Genomic DNA, 11,318 nt, shown 5'->3' with positions numbered 1-11,318 from the left:
AAAAGGTCAAATAATCAAACTCTCATAGTTCAGTAAGAAATTTCTGTTCTTCCATATTTTACATAGGTTTATTGATCTTTAAGTCCTGTACTTTTTTAATATGCAGTTTGCAAAGAACATCTGAGAAACTGGACCAAGATTATGTTATTTGATTAAAACCTTCCTAGGATGTAATGTGTGTATTTTTATATATTAGTAGCTTTTTAAATTTGTTTTAGTTCCAGCTTTTAGGAAAGCAAAGGTGTTTAAAAGTAAAAAGCTGGAAACTTGTTTAGAATAACAAAATGAATCTACATGTGATAGATTGAAATACAAGTGACACAGGTATATGTTATGTAGTACCTACCTGCCCACTTTACATTTTGTCCAGGTTTTCCCAAATCGTAGCTACCATGAAACATCACTCAGCTTTGTAGTTGAGGAAACCAGGACAAATTTGTTATGTTTCATTTCTGAAACTTTACATAAAGCTGAAATTGTGTGGCCTTAACTAATAGTACTCTTTCCACTGAAGACTGAAATACTGGGTACAGTGAAGACATTGGCAAAGTAATGGTTGAGGTTGGTATACAGCTCAAGTGTCCCAAATTTAAATTGTGTGTATGTGTTCATTACTGAATATCAGGAGCTGCGATAGAGGAAGGAATTTGTGAGTTCCTGATTTCTTAAGGTTCAAATGTGACATCTCTGTACAACTGTTAAAACTTAACCAAGCAGACAATTATAGTTAAATGATTTCCTTTATTTTTTTTTTGCATTGCATAGGCCACTTAGCTACCTTAATATATACAGTCCATCCAGTAATTTAAATTCATATAATTCTATGTGTACACAATGATTTCATGTGATTTCCCAACAGCCTATAGATTGGGTGAATAGACAAGTGATACTTAGAGGGATATTAGTCACAACTGGGCCTTTATCATTTGGATGTTCTGAATGTTACTCCTTTATTTATACTAGGTTTTTCATCAACACTTAGGATGACATTGAGATGATTTTTAAAAACCACCTTTTCACCCAAAGGAAAGATCTATGTGGATTGGCCCAGAATAAAACATTGGGAAGTAATGAGAAGTGGAACTGGAACAGCATGAACTGTTTTGAAGCGGATTGATATAGAACTTAGCTTTTATCCTGGTGCTACTGAGGAACCACTGAATTTTCCCCCCTAAAGCATCACTGTGACATCATAGAAAGTCAGACTTAACATTAGGTTCAGTTTTTCCTATGTGAGCTGCTCTCAAGTCTACCTTTGAGCCTCAGGGATGTCCTATGTTCTCTGGAAGTGTGATTAATTCAGGAAAATCTGGAAAGGTTGCCTGGAGAAGACAGAATTTTTAAAATATATTTTTATTGATTTCGGGGGGAGGGGGAGAGAAACAAATGATGCAAATCATTGATAGGCTGCCCCCTGTATGCCCCCTAGGATGTGTACAGGATTGAGTCCGCAACCTAGACTTGTGCCCTGACCAGGAATCGAACCGTGACCTGGTTCATAGGTCAACGTTCAACCACTGAGCCACACCAGCCAGATAAAAACAATATTTTAACCAGGTTTTGATACAATGATAGAAATTTGAAGGACTGATATGGAGAGGAACATTCCTTGCTGAAGCAAAGATAAAAGTGTAGCAGCCTTCAGGAGAAATAACATCTTTTTCTATTCTGGGACTTGACAACACTGATTTGAGATTTAAAACCAGTTGGTAGACCCAGGATTCCAAACCTAGTCTAATTCAAAGGAACTCATCACATTCAGCCCAACAAAAGTTTTGTGTCAAACCTCTGTTAATTTTATGTTCTAGATCCCTACTCTACCAAAGCACCTTATATCTCCTTGAGTCTTTTATTGTCAAGGTAAATCGCCAATTTTCAATCGCTGCTTCTGAATCCTAGCTTTCAAAACTATCCAATAGATTGATCTCCACTGTGTAGACTTTCTGAGCTGTGAGTAGCCTAGCATATATGATCTGCACTTTCCTAGATTATATGCTGGGTTTGGATTTGTTTTTTATCTCTGTCACCCCCAGTAAGTGTGCTAGAGCAAGTGGACATTAATACGGATAAAAATGAACCATTATCTCACCATACATGCAAAAAACTGGATGATAGGTTAAAGTTAAAAATTTAAATTGCAAACATAGAAGAAAACAGTATTTTTGCAACTTCGGAGTAGGCAAGGATTAGTGCACTAAACATTTTTAAAAAGTAAAAAGACATTAAAAAGCCACAGACTGGGAGAAAACACAATATATTTTACAGAATATATAATAAAATACATAAAAAGGCAAAGAACTGAACAGTTTCCACAACATAAGCAGAGACCTACAAGTACTACAGATACTGAGGGGCTAATTTAAAAATATGAAAAGTGCATGCCGATAAATGCAACAATTTAGAGCAAATGAATAAATTCCTTGAAACAGGAATCTGTGTGATGCATTTTCCTGTCAGTACAGTCTACCCAGTGCCCTGCAGCTCCAGAATGCCTGTGGGCTGCTCATCCTGGGGAAATGTTAGGAGGAAGGTTCTGTGGTCCACACAGCCCCAAGCACTTCAGCTAGTCTTGGAGATGCAACTAATACTCATCACTCTCCTGTTCCACTATCCATTCTAGATTACCCTCACTCTCAAGTCATGCTTTTACTGGTCTCAGTGGCATACATGGTGGCATGGTCCAGACTCTCATCTCTCATCTCTGGTCACCATAACCTTTTCAGGACAGTTTGCATTACTTGTCCAGTTACCATCAAAATTGATGCCCAAGTGGATCTTCTGGGTCCCCCTCATATTCCTCCCTGGACTCATTGTGCAATAGAAACCCTAACTTTCTCCTAATGATGAGAGCAAATTGCCCTTAAATTCATCTACTTAAAAGTTACAGTTCTTTTAAAATCAGGAACAAGTCAAGAAAAGTGTCAATACTATTATCCAACATTGTACTTAACAATCTTACCAAGAAATGATTAGAAAGAGGACACCATGCTATTATGATTACCCATGTGGAAAACTCAAAAGAATCTATAGATACATTATTAGAGTTAACATATGTTTAACAATGTTGCTAGGTATATAGAAATGATTGTGCTTTATAGCAGCAATAAACAATATAAATTTTAAATAATACCATTTATAATAGCAACAGTAAAAACATAACTAGATCTAAAGTTCAGAAAAATATGAAGAAAATTATAAAACTTTTAGAAAACTAAAAATTCCAAATAATTGGAGAGGTGTGATATATGGGTAGAAAAATAATATTTAGAATAATACTAATTGCCTCCAGTAGACCTATGGACTCTATAAAATTTAAACTCAATAGCATTTTTCTTGGAATTTAGTTAAAATAATTGCAAGATGCACATGGTGAAACATAGAATAACCTAGATGTGTCTAAAGAAGGGTAAAATAAGGTGAAATTATTATGAAGTTAGACTAATTAAGATGTATGATATTGGTAAAGGGATATATAACTAGAACAATGGAACAGAAGACAGCCCAGAAGCAGACATACACTTGTACAGAGACTTGACTGTGTCAGAGCATTGCAAATCAGTGAGAATTGGCTGGACCATCCAACAAGGTTTTCCATATGAACGATTATGAACTTGAGTAGTCACATCTAATTGGCGGGTACCTTACACAATACTAAAAGAATCCATTTCAGATAGGCCAAACTTTTGCAATGTTAAGGAGAAAGTCTTTTTAAACTAGTGGGAGAAGAAAGTTTTTAAAGGAAGACACAAAAAGTGCATTTCATACAGGAAATGATTGATAGATTACATCAAACTTTATAATGTCTTTTCTTCAAAACACTTCAAAAGTAATGAAAAGATCATTCCAAAGCTAAAAGAATATATTTAAAACATACATATAGCTGACAAGGTATAGTCTCAGAATATATAAATTAGAACTCCTGTGAATCAATCTGGATATATAAAGAACTCCTGAGAGACAACTCAATAAAAACCGAGACGAAAGTCACAAGTATTTCACAGGAGAATAAAACAATATACAATAATGTGAAAAAAGGTTCATCTTGCAAATTAAAATGATGACACAGCATTTTATAACCATCAAAAAGGTAAAAATGAATAAATCAGACAAATCTCAGATGTAGAACAAAGGAATCCTTAAGCACTCCAGTTGGGAGTGTAGAGTGGTATCGTATGACACTTTGGAAAACACTGTGCATTACGTTATAAAGTTGAAGACGCCTATACCATATAAGCTGGCACTTCCACCCCTGGGTTATACCCTTGAGAAGCCTTGGCTCATATGTTCCAGGAGTCATGCACAGAAGTGTCCATAGCAGCCTGGTTGCAATAGCAAAACACTGAAAACATTCTACGTGTCCAAGGACAGCAGACGGAGGAATTCACATCGGTGAAAATGAACGAACCACATGATCAGCATGGCTCACTCACAGGAACTTCGTTTTGGATGAAAGGGGAAAAAAAAGGAAGTGGCAGAAGCATGTATAGAGTGTGACTGTTCATATAAAGCTCTGAAACCTGCAAAAGTCCATACAATTTGCTTAGGCAATCATACAGGTGTTCAAATAATAAGGAAAAGCAAGGGAATGATCAACGCAAACTTCAGGAGAAAGGGGGCGCGGGAGGAGAGAGAAAGGCACCCAGGAGGCTTTGAAGGAGCCGATGCTCGATTTCTTCAAGCAGCTGGTGGGTCAAATGATTTTTTTTTAAATTTCTTTTTAGCTATCACTGCATAACAAATTACCCCAAAACTTAAGAATTTAAAGCAGCAAATCACTTATCTCAGTGTCCGTGGGCCTGAGCCCTGCGAGTTGTTGGCTGGGGCTGCGATGACTCCAGGCCTCACTGCGGAAGGATCTGCCCCCAGCCTCCCTCGCGGGGTTTGGCCGAATTCAGTTGTTGGATTGAGAGCCCCCCATCCCTGCGAGCCGCCCTCATTAGTTCCCTGCGGTGCAGTCCACAGCCGGGCAGATGCTCCATCGGAGGGAGGGAGGGAGTGGAAGCCAAAGAGGGAGCCAGAGGGGAATCCGCCAAGTGACAGCCGCGACCTTTGCCGTATTCCATTCCTTAGAAGCAAGTCCCAGGTCTAGCCCGCGCTCAGGCCGGGGTGAGGGGTGAGGGGTGAGGGGTGGGGGGGTGAGGGGTGAAAGGTGAGGGGATCACACCCGCGTGTGGATGGATGGCAGGAAGCGCAGGCATCCCACGTAAAAGCTGCCCACCGCCCATATCTGCGGCTGCATGTGTTCTCTTATTAAATATTCCGTAACAAAAACGACCTCTCGTGGCTTCTCCGGAACTGCAGGGTCAAGGTAGCTTCCTTACTGAGAAGCCTCTTGCACGGCCTGGCCGTGTCTGCCGCGCAACCTCCACTGCCCCTCGCATCGGACTGACAGACCGGATCCTCTCTCGCAGGCCCCGTGCTCCAGCCAGTCTTCTCCACCTGCTTTCTAATCAGCACCACCGCCCCCAGAGCCGCAGTGCTCCCGGTCCTTGGTCCTCCTCTCCCAGCCGGGGGTGGAGTGCTGACCTCCAGTAGCTGGGGTGGCGTGGCGTTCGCTCTGTTGAACTCTGGGCCTTCGAGGGCAGGGCGCTGCCTCCCGGTTTCGCCTCCCAGGACCGACCAGCCTGGCATGCGAGGCTCCCACAGGAGACGGGGCAGAGGGAGTGGAGGGCGCCGATGAGCAACAGCACAGCGAGGAGGGCAGAGGCCGGGAAGCCTCCGGACCGTTCCGGTGGAGTGCGGAGTTTTGGAGTTAACGGGGTCAGTTTTCAGAGCTTTGGAATTTCAGATAAGGGATTGCGCATTCGTGCTGCTGAAAATATCCAGCACTATTGTAAGGAGGGACTTTTTTAAAATTAAATTTTATATTTTGAAAAAATTTCAAACCCACAAGAATATTACAATTAGCTTCTACGTATCATCTATTGCACTTAACTAGTTTTTTTGTGGGGGGGGGTGTTTTTTTTTTAATTAAATTGATGGGGGTGACATTGGTTAACATGAACATATAGGTTTCAGGTGTGTATTGTTAACTTGTTAACATCTTAATACCTTGTTCTCTCTCTCTCTCTCTCTCTCTCTCTCTCTCTCTGTGTGTGTGTGTGTGTGTGTGTGTTAGGAAGAATAATGGCCCCCAGAGATGCCCACATCCTAATCCCCGCTGCCTAATATTATACGTTACGTGGCAAGGGGGAATTAAGGTTGCAGACAAATTTCAGGCTGCAAATCAGCTGACTTTAAGGTAAAGGAATAGCCTGGCTTATCCAGGTGGGTCCAATGTAAATGAGAAAAAGGAAGACAGAAGAGTCAGAACCAAAGAGATGGCGTCGTGACAAAGACTCGACTGGCCATCACGGGCTTTGAGGATGGAAGGGTGCCTTGAGCCAAGGAATGGGGGGAAGGAGAGGGACACTTCCAGAAGCTGGAAAAGGCAAAAAACCCACCCCACGTTCTCCCCCAGATGCTCTAAAAAGGAACATAGTGCTGCAGACACCTTGACCTCAGCCCAATAAGACCCATTTTAAACTTGACTTCCAAAGCTGAAAGGTAATAAATTTGTGTTACTTAAAGCCACTGAGCACTAAATCTGCGGTAATTTGTTGAAGCAACCAAAGGAAACTAAGACAGTGTGCATATTACGTGCATATTCTCATTCAATTTTGTTTTTGTTTCGTGTGTTTTTTTCAGTGAAGAGTAAATTTTAGAGATTAAGGGCATTCTCGTATACAACAGTGCAATTAATCCCGTTCAAGGAAAGTAACATTTACAAATACTATTTTTTGAAGTACAGTGCAATATTCAAATATTGCTGGGTGTTTCCGTCAAGCCCTTTACAGCGAAAAGATCCAGTTCAGAATCACTCATGGCACTTCGTTGTCATGTCTCTTTAGTCTCCTTCACTCTGGAGCAATTCTCAGCTATTCATGCTCAAGACACTAATATTTGTCAAGGCACAGACCAGTTCTTTGGCAAAATGACCTGCAGTTTGGTTTTGTCTTATTTTGTCCTTACGAGTAGATTGAGGTTATGCCGTTTGGGAGGGAAGGCCACATACGTGATACTGTGTGGTTGCAATGCGTTTGGAGAGCTGATCATTCTATTCCTGAAACAGCTAGAAATGAGTACCAGTGAGTGCAGCACAATCCTTAATTTACATGAAAAATATGGGAAAATCCGCCCCAAGATTTCTTTCCACCTAAACATATTCCTAATTGAAAAGGCCGTAGGAACAGAATTCGCTTAAGGCTTACATAGAAATAAGGTGTCTTGACCCTTCAGAAGCCCTAGGGGGCACCCAGCAGCCGCTCTGGGGCTTGTCACCTCCTCTGTCTCCCAGGTTCAGGTTCCACAGCTGGCTCTTCTCCTCCTGGGCTCGGCCAGAGCCCTCAGAACCCGGAAACAGCACTCACCCACAGAGGAGCACCCCCAGAAATTCATCACATTCACATGTTTTGAAAACATGGGAGATCCCTAAGGGCCTCATAAATTGCAGATGTTAAAACGTGGGGAGAAATAAAGAGTGGTTCCATCGTCTTCTGTGATGACACAGGGCAAATTAAATATAATTTGAATAAATACATTCACCATTAGGTACTTGTCCTCTAAGGTACTAGTTGGTCCTCTTGTCTATGTGCAGATGTGGGCTGCATATTATGATTTAAAGGTATAATTTAGCCAGAATGAGATTATGAAGTTAAAAATAGCAGCTGGGTACTCCCAGATTCTCCACCCCATGGGGGAATAGTCTGCAAAATATTGACATTGTATCTTTAAAACAATTTGATTCTGAGTCTAATTACGGTTGTGACAGATGCCCTCCTTTTATCTCCCTCTCGCCCCTCTCCTTTTGGGGGATGAGATTTCATGCTGACTTGAGTAGGCATTAGAGTAAACTGCTATGTCACAGAGGAAATCAAGGATTTAAAGTAATATTGTGTTTATTGGGGCAATTTCCTCTTTGTTCCTGGAGGATTTCACTTTAAAGCAACTGGGAGAGGAGCAGAGCCAATGAGTACCAGCCATATAATTGGGAATGTATTCTCAGTCCATGGAAGCATGGAATACATTCACCAGTTTTCTTGTTTATTCATTTACTAGAGGCCCAGTGCACAAAATTTGTAAACTGGTTGGTAGGGTCCCTAGGCCTTCCTGGCTGCCAGCTGCTGGCAGGGGCTTGCCTTCCATGCCAGTCCCTTGGTGGTCAGCGCACATCATAGCAAGCCATTGAACTCCCAGTCTCCCGGTCGAACTCCTGAGGGGATACTTTGCATATTAGCCTTTTATATATATAGATTAATATTCAGCAAATGTTTACTGAGTTACAGAGGAATCCTGGCAGAGCTCCCTGGAATTAACAACTTCCTTCAACAGTTCTTCATAGTGAGAGACCAGTAGAATCGTACTCAGTTGTGTTTGTGAGAGAGACAGAACTCAAAGGGGAGAGAACTACTTTCCAAAGGACTTTGTAGGTAGAATCTGCATTTACAGTTGCGGCTCTCGAGTTCCAGATCTGGGGACTCGGACAGATTTGGAGGGCAGGAAGTCCAGCTCATTGTGCCACAAAACAAGTGATGCCTGATGGGCAGTGAACACCTGCTCCCCTGTGCAGTGGTGAGGAGGGTAAAGTTGCTCCAGCAGGTGCTTTCCAAAGGGTGGGATAGAATCGCCATGGTTTCCTTGTTCAGACACATCTGGGTCCAGAGCCTAACTCTGGGGACTTGAGAAGTCACCTTCTCTTATTTTCCCATCTGTAAATGAGAATGATGACACTACCCAAGCATTAAAGTTGATAAACACGTGTGAGAAGGCCCATGAGGGCAGTATCCTCCGTGGCCCGTCCTTTGCCCAGTCAGAGGGAAGCAGGCAACTGCACTTCCATGGAAACCCTTTGTCTGCCTGACCTATGCTTCGGGAAACTTCTGCCAGCCTGTCTCTGCTGTTTCAAAAAAAAAAAAAAAAAAAAAAAAGCAAAAACTTGTGTTGGGTAAAGAAAGCATTTTATTTACTTTAAAATGAAAAATGGAAACAATGAAAGGGACCTGCCAGGAAGTTGAGTGTTCACCCTGTGCCTATGGAGGGAAGGAGAGAAATCACCATGTAATCCACCAGGCCCAAAGTTCGGTGGGGCCAATCTGGTATTGGTAGATGAAAAAAACTGGTCAGGTGTTGTTGGGTTTTTTGTAGAGGAGATATGAATTTTTGCATATTTCGTATTGATTCCTCTCATGCGGCTGTTCTTGGGAACTCCTTTAATAACGTGCCTCTTGCCGCTGAATATCAGCCGAGGGCCGGCTGCAGGACTGTGAGTCTAAAGGAGTTTCTGCTCATCCCTCTCGCATTCCGGCTGAGTGACTGTTAGCAGAAATGTGCCACAAGGCATTTCCTCTCTGTTCCTACGAGCATCATGGGCAGCCCAAGGTAAGGGCGAGTGTCTTCTGGGGAAAATGCGCGGGTTGGCTAGGTGTTTGTACACAAAGCAGAGAGCTGTGTGGGTGGTCATTCTCCCTCCTCCTCTGTTAGACGGGAGATTTGGAACTGAAGTATCGAGGGGCTCCAGGCACAGCTCTTTTCGCTCAGTGATTGCCCAGCGTCTTCTGCTTATTCATCTGGCAAACGGGGGAAGGGGGGACCAGGATACCTGACCCCAGAATCGCCCTTGGCACCCAGAAGGAGCGTGAAGTGCAAACACCGCTCTCATTTTGGCGGCTGACTTGGCCCTCCTTCTGGAAATGCACAGTTCCTGTCTGCATTCCCCAGAGCGCGCTCTGCCAGCAGTTTTCAGTGAGGACACTAGGGGGCGCTTGGGAAGTTCCAGAAGTGCTCTTCGTGCTCAGGGTGACTGGAGAGGAGTCCGGGCAGGTGTGGGGTCCATGGTGGGGCAATCTCATATAAACAAAGCTGCCCTGACCCCACATGAATTCTCAGTGTCCCACCAGAAGTTCAGGTAGATGAAAAAGATGTTCGTAATTAGCTCCTCCTAGAATTCTCCGTTTCACATGTAAACGCAAAGCATTTTTATTTTATGTTTACACCCAAATTATTTTTGTGTGGTTTCATGTCATGTGTTCTAGAAATGCACCTACTGTATAAATCAGGGTAAAGTTATGCTTTGTTTCAGTAGGATTGAAACTTTACTGTTTGTTTGCCTTTTCAGAAAGTCACACCACCAAGGACAATACCACTCCTGTGTTGGAGTCACTAACAACCGCCCCTGTTAGCCTGCATTGTACGTAAGTGGTCACACGCACAGCGATTGTATGTATAGGTGTTGGCATCTCACTGCTTTATTGTGTGCTGGTGTAATTGTGCTAAAGCATTTATATATTGAAATACACTTTTTTTTTTTTTTTACAAATTACTTCCATTTCTCCTTTATATTAGAATTATGATCTCGGAAGGATTTTGCATTGATGTGGATATATTACATGTGAATTTGTTTCAAGATGATAAAGAGGGCCTTACAAAATATTTATCATAAAAGAGAAAGTTTTATCAGGAAGGCTGATAGGCTCCAAGCGAGGGCCTCCGTGAAGATGCAGAATTCTGTGCTGCTTCCGCTTCTGAGGTTGCTGTTTATAACAATGTAGATTAGACTCATCTGCCCTGAACAAAACACCCAATGAAGGGCTTAAGCTAAACAGAGATCTGTTTCTCTCTCCCATAAATGAAGGGCAAAGACAGATGTCAAAGAAAAAAACTATTTGTGACATTAAAGATAGTGGTAAGGAAGGCTCTATTCGAGGGCGGCTACTACAATGGGGTTTTATAGATGGGGAGAGAGAGCAGCCTGCACATCAAACAAGGGCAGTGTAGCGAAGGGAACTTACAGCGAAGGAGCATGGTGTGGGGTGGGGGTGCGGGCGGTCAGTGGATAGAAAATTACTCAGAACAGACATCAGGGGTAAGGGGGGATTCTGGCTGATCTGACCTCACAGGGTTCTTGCTGAAGGCAGGCCAGGGTGATCTGACATCACCTGAAGGATGGTGGAGGATGAGGAAGCCGATCCTATGTCCAGGGGGTCAGGTACTGAGGATGGGGACTTTCTGGCTAACCTGATTTAGCAGGATTTTTGCTAAAACTGGACAGTGCAGAGATAAACATGGAAACTCAAAAGCCAGGGTCTAGTTGCAAAGAGAGTTCAGGGAAGTCTGGTCAGGTTTGATCAAGGAGAGAGTCTTGGCCATAGGCAGTCCACCTGGCATGGCCATTCCTCTGCCATCAAGGTCCCAGGCTCTTTCTATCTCTCTGTTCCCTCACCCTTAGTGCCTTCCATTTTCAAAGCTGTTTTTACAATTCGCCCTCACTGGTTTGGCTCAGT

This window comes from Myotis davidii, unplaced genomic scaffold, assembly GCF_000327345.1.
Source record: "Myotis davidii unplaced genomic scaffold, ASM32734v1 scaffold73, whole genome shotgun sequence".
Taxonomy (NCBI): Eukaryota; Metazoa; Chordata; class Mammalia; order Chiroptera; family Vespertilionidae; genus Myotis; species Myotis davidii.
Note: the sequence above shows the minus strand (reverse complement) of the source record.